Source organism: Protopterus annectens, chromosome 5.part0 (genome assembly GCF_019279795.1).
Source record: "Protopterus annectens isolate FY-2018-M chromosome 5.part0, PAN1.0, whole genome shotgun sequence".
NCBI classification, from domain to species: Eukaryota; Metazoa; Chordata; order Ceratodontiformes; family Protopteridae; genus Protopterus; species Protopterus annectens.
In genome coordinates, this window is record NC_056735.1 from 642817555 (window position 1) to 642826803 (window position 9249).

Here is a 9249-nt window from a genome sequence, read left to right on the forward strand (position 1 = left end):
AAATGAGAGTAAAAAGCCCTGGAAGTTAAACAATACAGATTAAATCTACCAGTAAGGAATGAAGAGCAGACATTCCATACAATGAGCACAGCATTATATTATATTATTCTAGAAAAGGAAATGGTATCTTAGAAATGAGAAGTACTGTGCATTGTATGGGGTATGTGTTGCTTACACAATTTATGCAGTCCTGCATATTATAGTCACGAGAGCTCCAAGGGAAATACAGAAGACTAGAGACAATGTGAATGTGTTTATGTTGTAGGCAAGCTGGAAGGTAAAGCTCTGAGGTCCCTGTTAGATCTAATATCATGAGGTTGATCTTCATATATTCCAAATGATGTAATTATATTAATACAAAGTAAAACAAACAAAAATAAAAAATAGTATTTTAGACATTTGATGGCTTGAACAATCAGCCATCATCAGAGAAGCATATTAAAACATTCTTTTTATTCAGTTTACTGCACTGTAAGAGAAATACATATTGAATTTAATAGGTTATGTTCAGAATTCCATTGTTATGACATTTATGATACTGGCATATGTAAATGACCTTATAATATCACTCATAGTAAATACAAAGTCTGCTATACACGATTCATAACAAAAATAAAACAGTTCTGCGAACAGGTGAGGGCTGTTTGCTACACTGCAGAATAGTGAAAGCATTATACTTTATGTGAGATCAATTATGAAAATAAAATGAATTTTAGTCATGCATATTAGATACAATACCTGTACAGCACTCTTTTCTTTCTCTCCTCTAGAATTGTCATCTATCTGCTACTCCAAATCTCCAACTGCATTCATTCACAATCCCCAACATCTTTCATACACAATTTTTAAAAAACATTAATATCGGTGTCTAGTAACAGGGGATAGAATGAAGCTACAATAAAAATAAACTGAAAGTAATTCTACACCAAGTTAATACCAATCAATCAATAACAGATTATTAAATGACTGCTTTTCTATGACACATACACCTGCCACATTAGGCATGCATAAAGGATTTATATTATTTTCTTCTAGTGACACTATGTTGCATGTATGAATAAAACAGAATGCACCTTGTAAGAATACCCTTCTATCCTCATTTCTGGTTTTATAACCTAAGAACACAGTCACAGGCTGGCCAACTCAGAAGACAGCTTTCATGCACACTACAAATAGTGTGTTGTCAAAAACATCCATTACTAAACCATCACCGTCAGCATTTTTTGTTACACAGGTCTTAAAAATGATCAACAGGTAACATGACTACTCTGTTTTCATTGTTTCTTGATGAATGAGTCCAAAGGGTGCTGTTTTTGTATTTCTGCAGGTCTGTTCAAGTGGGAGGACTCGACTTGGATGCTAAAATGTTTTCAAAGCAGAAAAGGCCAACATGATGGAATGAAGATGCAATATGCAACCAAACTTATTATTCTGATGAGCCTGCTGTTCAATATCTGGCAAAGAGAGAATATCAGTCATAACAATAAAATGATTAGTGATATCAAATAGAAGGAGGTGGAAGATTCAATGCTTTAACTGCAGACTTGAATAAATTAAACATCTGAAATAGAAGCTTATCATGTTCAGTACATTCTTAATTTTATCTGGTACAATTTATGTTTGACTTCTAAACATATGGGACTAAAACATGATTAGTTTGTATCAGACAAATTAAATAGGTTGTAGATAGTACTTAAATGTTGTTATACTGATTCCACATATAATACTTTCTATGACACTTTGTAAGTTGAGTGCAGCCACAAAATAATGATGTAATACTTACTGCAAAATCTATAAAGTGAATTCCATGAAGCCGTGGCCACTTTTATGTGGGTGCTAAATACAATGTTTTAAAGTTCTTAAACATTTTTAAAGTGTATTTTCTGTGATCTGCAGCAAGTTTAAATAACAAACCTTTGGAGTTGGATATAACCTCCTGACCATTTATAATACCAAATTACACAATTTTTGAAACCAACAGTGCATTTTTTTTGCATTTTCTTCCTGCCATGACATAATGAAATACTGGGCCTATAATACCTCACTGCATAAATGAATAAACAGACAGCTGAATTCTCATGCTAAATGCATTAGTAGAAGTTTTTTATTTCCTAGAAATGCAAGTTGTCAACTAATTTTTGCTATTGTAATACCTTACTTTGAAAATTAACAAGAGATAATATAGTAGCAAAACCACAATATAAATAAGAAGCTGCTCTTCTAAAATGGTAAGTTGGTTTTGTTTACCAATGATGCTTTGCATTTGCATATAAATTACTGTTCAATATCTACCATGACATCATTTTCTGGGTATGGTTGTAGAGAAAAAAGTGAGCAAACAGTGAAACTAAAAAGTCAAACAGCCCATTATAATCTTATTTTTTCAGATTCACTTGTAACATTATTGTAAGGAATATAATGAGAAACAGAATGAATTACAAAACAAAAATGCTTCTGAAACAGAACGATATACTTTACGTTTGGATATGGTGGAGTTTTTAAGTTTGATTTATATAACCTACAGGGTATTAGGTAATATTAGCATTTTTACTGAGGCTGGCTGTTGTTATAACAATACATGGGGAGTAATCTATTTAAGTACATAATATGTGATATGATAGTGTCATAGTTTAACAGACAGTGTTTCTCTAAAGAAAGGAATATATTTATATACATATGTCCACTACAGAAGGGTTAAGATAGTACACTGTGAAGACTTTAGCGTGGCTGGGTCTTCCTTGCAGTTTTTACTGAATGGTTAGTTTGTGTGACCTTTTTACTCTTTGGTTTAGATGTTGTTGGAGATATTTTGCAGGCACTGTATTGATTATGAACATCAGGCTTGATTTTAAGCATTGTGTTTCTGAGATATCTGAAACATGCATGTTTACAGCTAGTGGGATTTGGCTTTATTGGTTTGAATGTCACCACACACACACACACACACACACACACACACACACATATATATATATATATATATATATATATATATATATATATATATATACATACATATATATATGGATCTACTGATTTTGGTCGAATTACATTTGGTTGAAAATGATTTCAGGCAGCCTACTTCACCAAAAATGCATTTCACTGAAAACCCATTTGATCAAATTCCATTTGGTAGAAAATGGTATATAGCCCCTGCCCCGTGACCCTGAAGTGAGAATATAAATTTAAGGGGGTGTGGGGGAGCACAGCCCCCTCACAATGGGGTGGGGAGTGTAGCCCCCCCACATAATTGCAGTGTATTCACTATTATATACTTGTGTAGCCTTTAAAAATACATTAAACATATAACGTCAGTTAAAAACTAGTTGCGAAATGTGGGGGGCTACACCCACCACAACCCCCAATGTGGGGGGATGTTCCCCCAGACCCCCCCAACTTTATATTTTCACTCCAGGGTCACACTGCGGTGGGGCAGGGGTTTTATTCCATTTCCGACCAAATGAAATTCGACCAAATGAGCTTTCAACAAATGAGCTTTCAGTGAAGTATATATATATATATATATATATATATATATATATATATATATATATATATATTAATTAATACATTTCAGTGAATTTGTATAATTTTGCTGGCTACGTGTGGATTTTTTTTGTTCTTTTCTTCTGTTGGGTTTTGATAATATATAACAATAGCAGATACTTATATGTGTTTCATATGATTTTAACTTTTGTTGACAGCTAAAGCCACAGTGCTCTTCAGTGTTGGTGAAGATGTGAACATTTAAATGTAATCATGCAATCTTCTGTTTTTTCATTTAACAATTGTGATTGGATGTGGATCCTCAGATGACACTCTTGACAGTCGTTTGAGTGAAACTGGTTTGTATTCATGGTTGTCACTTTTTCAGATAAAGCTCATATTTGAAATAATTTTGGGTGCTGGAGATTTCTGCTTGAATATATTATACATATGTGTACCAGCCAGCTTGTGAGATTTGCACACTTGGCATTTATATATCTATCTGTCTATCTAGCTAGCTAATTTTTTTACCTAATGCCACTTTCATTGAACCAGAAATCATTGAAAACATTCATTGAAAACAAATATCATTAAATCACATTTCATAGAAACTTTCATATGCAGCAAATATACCTCCAAACGATGTGCTTTGCCCCCACCACCTTATCTAACTATACTGACACCAGAGTCACACGGGAATAGAGAAAAGAGAAAACATGACACATAGTTAGTCACTGCTATGACGCAAACACAAACATTTAGAGATGGGGTTACAACATGAGGGTTAGCACTGGCAAAGTATAAATGGTGCTCAGTACTAATATGTCTTGAAATTCCTATGATCCTAAATTCCTAAACAAAATCAGTAGTGATTCTCTATAGCCTTTCACAGTTTTCTGTGAATTGTGATTTATCCAAATGTGCTTTCAGAGGGCAGCGGCACATAGCTGCAAAATGTCATAATAGGTGCTCTATACTCATAGCAGTGTGATAACTTTGTATGGGCCGATGGTAGGGAGTGCACCATGGGTACATGCCCTCATCAGATTAGGTGGAGTCCCCTAAAATCCCAAGCTATCTGTCAGAGCCACATGCAAAACCTCTGGAGGAGAATAGAACAGGAGGACAGCAGAGGTTGGAATGGCCACCATGCAGTCTATCCACAGGGTGCCAGATTAATTCCAGGACCACGGTTGCCTCATGAGAAAAGTAACTCATTGTCTGCAAAGTAGCAAATGTTTCATGACATTGTCCAGGTACAGACTACTACTAATGACAGGCAAGTGGAGATGGTTATAGTGTTGCAATGTATATGAAGATATTCACAAATATAATGAAATAGTGGAGGTCAGGAACAATACCATGATGATTCTTATGTGAAGCATGGCTGCTCACAAAGCACCCATGTCAACCTTTGTCTGCACAGTTGTGATAACTTCCAGATGCACACATGGCAGACACAGCTGTGCAAGACAGACAGAATGAATCTGGATTCATGGACGCCATGTTGTATGTGAGGACATGTGGCCAGTCAGCACCAATATTCCTGGATATGGAAACTTCCAGAAATCAACATGTTAGATTTTGGATGTCTTCAGACTTCCATATCATGTGTGGAAGGACCACACAGTTCAGGTCTCTATCATGCAGTCCCAGCCAATTACTGTCAGGAGTCTCAGCAGCAATTCATAAATCACACAACTGCAGCAACTCAATGTCAGGCTCTCATGACAGTACCTATTCCAGTTCTTGTGGTGACTCCCAACCCTATCATCTGTGGATATTGTACATGGCATGGTCTGGATGTGAGCTGCATGCCATGTCCTACATCCTCCGACAACCCCCCAGACAGTTTTGCCACAAGTGAAGAAGGGCACATGTAGGGATTAAAAAGAAATGAAGACTTTTTTCATAACTGTGAAGAGGGGAAACATTTTTCTTACTATGGCAGAAAAAAATCTGTTCTCACTTAAGAAGAAGAAAAAACAAAACAAAAGGAAAATGTTTGCCCACAAATGTACACAACCAAAACCAGATTGATATGTACAATCCCTCCACATACAAGGGTAGGACTGCATAAATGACTCAACATAAGGCATTTTCACATACGTGGTGAGGGTGTCTCTGTATATAAGTTTATTATACTTGTCCTCAAACATACACTGTTGCACAATGATACCTACAGCTTAGGTCCTCCCACCTTGCTTGTGTGCCTAGCACTGTGTGTCTTAGTCCAGTCACCACTGTGGAAATATGATGACTGTCACCCTCTCAACTATGTATACTTCTCTGTGGTATGAGGGGGAATGTCTGATGATAGTGTGAATCAGCTATGCACTGAGCAGTACAGCTTACAGCTCACACTGCATGCACTTAGTTTTATCTTTGTACTTCACACGGTTATATAGTATTCATCAAGGCACACAGATTGTGGACTAAATGCTACTTCTTTGCCTGTACTCTCTATATCACACATAACATTCTCTGAGATGATGCTGTACAACTGCCATCAGCTGGCTTTCATCACTGCCCTGACTGCTGTGAATTTCACGTGGTACAAGGGAAGAAGCAGTGGTGGCAGTGGTTGACTGGACTGATGCAAAATAATATTGATCAGTATGTAGCACACAGTAAATGTTTTCCCATAATAGTCAAGTCATATTTCAGAGCCCCGTTTATACTTGTCCAGGCCAGAGAAACAGACTTTAAGCAAACTAAACCCTTAATTAATAATGAAAAAGGTCTGCAACAGGGTGGTGTTGTGTGATTCTTCCACAGTTCTCTTTGGGTTACATACTGGTGTCACAAGCCAAGATTCTAGAGTATCAGCTGCAGCATGTGAAAAATAAAGGGGGAGGGGTCACATATAGGTGGGGTGGTTATGTGTTATACATTTCCCATTTTTATACAATTACCTCTGCAGGTGTTTGGTGACATATGCTGCACTTACCCACTAGGTGTTCATGTGGTATCCATTCATGCAAGAAATTGTGGTACAGTGAACTTGTGTGGCAAATATAGGAATTGTGGCACTACCAGAATGCTGGGCCAAGACATTGATTCATAGGTTCATATATACTTAATAGGCTATTGATCATTTGAGGATCTTTAGAAGCTTAGACCTGCACCCCCATTAAGTTTTTAGTTCTTGTAATTTAAGTATGAATAACCCAGAGCTAGTCAGAACATTTACATTCTATCCCTAATCATAAAGGATAAGGACACTAAACCAGGGTAAATTTGTGGTTTCCCATCCATTCATTCAGATAACATGAATATGGTTAGTGAAGTACTTTACTTTGCTTTATGTGGAAAGGAAGATGATTCCAAAGAAGTGATATTCTCTGTGATACAGATCTACCCTCTAACATGTTCTATTCATTTTGCAGAATAGATTAAAATCAATTAATTGGGCTTTTATTCCACCACTGAACATGCAGATGTGCAGTAGAACACAGAGGATGAGGTCTTTTGAGGCTCTGTACTTAAGGCCGAGATCACACCTCCGTAACTTACATGATACTGAAAAAAGGGACAAGGCTACAGTCAGTGTAGTTTTTATGATTTAGACCTGTGATTTTCTTGATGAGAAAGCATTGTAGTTGTTTAAGTTATGTTAAATGTTTGGACAGATACATACTGAAGGGGGCATTATACTCAATGATCAGGCTAAGTGCCGCATACAGTGCAATGATAAAATCCCTGGACCAACACACACCACCCCATTGCTAATGTGCTGTGCAATGATAAAGGACTTTCTTACAGCAGTGGATACATGATAATCATAAGCCACTTGTTATCCTCATAGGTTTCTTAGGTCCCTAACTATCAAATTAATGTTCTGGGGTGTGTTTTTAATGTGACAGCTACAGGGGATGTCATGCTTAACAAAGGATACCATTATACATTATTTGGCATTTAGTTTTAATCTATGGTTACAACACCAGCTATCTGTTAGAAAAAGTCCCTCTTGGAAGATCTTTGTATCCTTTAGAAAGTTTATGATGGCACCAAGTTTACTGTCATCTGTAAACATGGTTAGCCACAAATCTTTTTCATTAGCTTCTGATAGGTAAATGCCAAAGAAGAGTAACCCCAAAAATGAACCCTGTGGTAAACCACTACTGACAGATCTTTTGGAGGAGGTACAGCTGCCTACCCTGATTTTCTGAGTTCAATCTGTGAGCCAGTTTGTTATCCAATAAGTTACACAGGGATTAATATTTAGCTGGTACAGTTTATCAACAACACCTGAATGTGGGCTGGTGTTGAATGCCTTTGTAGATGCAATGCGTGTATGGATTTTCCCTCATTCATTGCTTCACTAACCTTCTAAAAAAAGTTGACCAGGTTAAGCAAGCAGGATCTACCCTTGTCAAAATAAAAGTGTTTTACTTCAAGAGTCTCTAAGTTGTTAAATATGTCCTTACTTAATAATTCCATAAGTATTCTCTACATATCCTTAAAGATGAGACTGGTCAGACTTATGGGTCTATGATTACCCAGTTCCACTTTGTGCATGGGGGTGACTATTACTGTCCATTCATCAGACCAAAACCTACTTGGAGACTGATATTTAATAGCTTTTGTAGAGGGTTTGACAGGTTTTACTTCAGGCTTTTCAGCAGATAGCTTGGTATGTTATCTGAACCCATAGAAGCAGCAGTGTTCATGACCTTGCAAAATGGTTTGAGGGCTTGTTATTTAGAGATTTGGATATGTGATATGGAAAGATTGGGGAGATGATAATGTGTGAACGTAAACCTAATTTTATCCACCAGCAGACTGGCTATATCCTCTGGGTCTGACCATGTGATATAATTTACTATTAGATCTGTGCACTGCTGTGCATTATTTCTGAGGCTTCCAATATGATTAAATAATGTTTTATGGATTTATTTTGCCTGGGTGGCTATTTTTACATCATGTCTAGATTTGGTTGATTTGATCAGTGAAAATAGTTCCTTGTTAAGTTTAGCAGTATTTTTGATATCATATTATTGCATGCAATTATTTTTTTTTCTTTTATTGTAGAGCCTGTTTATATATGGGTTCCACCATATTTTTTTAATTGGTATCATTGTATCTGCTTCATGGGGAGAGATGCATTTATGCAGCTGTTCACATGTGCATAGAATTTGCCAGTAAAGGATTCTGCATACACAGTGGAGTCATCAGGTTGGAAGGGGATGTTATACTTAGCCAGCTTATCACTCAGTTTAAGCACTTTAGTTGATTAGCCCTCACATAATCCCAGAATAATGAGGTATTTAAGGATCCTCCTGGCTTCAGTCTTATGGTGAATGTGACCGATTTATGGTCCAACTTGATAAGGAAGGAAGTTACAACTAGTGGGGAGATGAACTTTCCCATATTGATCAGGACCATGTCCAGGTTGACTAACTCATCCTGAGAGTTTGTATTTATGAAGTGTAGAAATCTCTAGGCATACATATTAGGAGATTTGTAACTCCACCAGTTGATGGAAGGGTAGTTGACATCCCCTAGAAGAATGGTGTTTGGCCTAATGCATATGGGCTCCATATTAGTCAAAGAGGACATGTGGGCCAATATGGTCATAGAGGGGGGGTCCTACAGTTTGTGATGAAGTGATAAATAACTTTGTTAATGGTAAACTGGACATGTAGGAGTTCCAGGTCATTATGAGCCTTGAGGTGATATTTTATTGCAAATATAGAGAGACTCTTGCTTTTAGTTCCTTCATCCAATGCAATGGGCCTGAACATGTGGTTGGTGTTGAAA

The 9249-nt window shown here is 36.8% G+C and overlaps 1 protein-coding gene across 2 annotated transcripts in view; it reads right to left on the reverse strand.

The window, feature by feature from the left end:
* Positions 1–446: 446 nt before the first annotated feature.
* Positions 447–9249, reverse strand: part of LOC122802724 (interleukin-5 receptor subunit alpha-like) — an 869500-nt gene continuing 860697 nt past the window's right edge. For both annotated transcript variants that reach the window (XM_044072485.1, XM_044072486.1), the window contains one exon: positions 447–1454. The gene's annotated coding sequence lies outside the window, so the exon portion shown is untranslated. The remainder of the gene's footprint in view (positions 1455–9249) is intronic.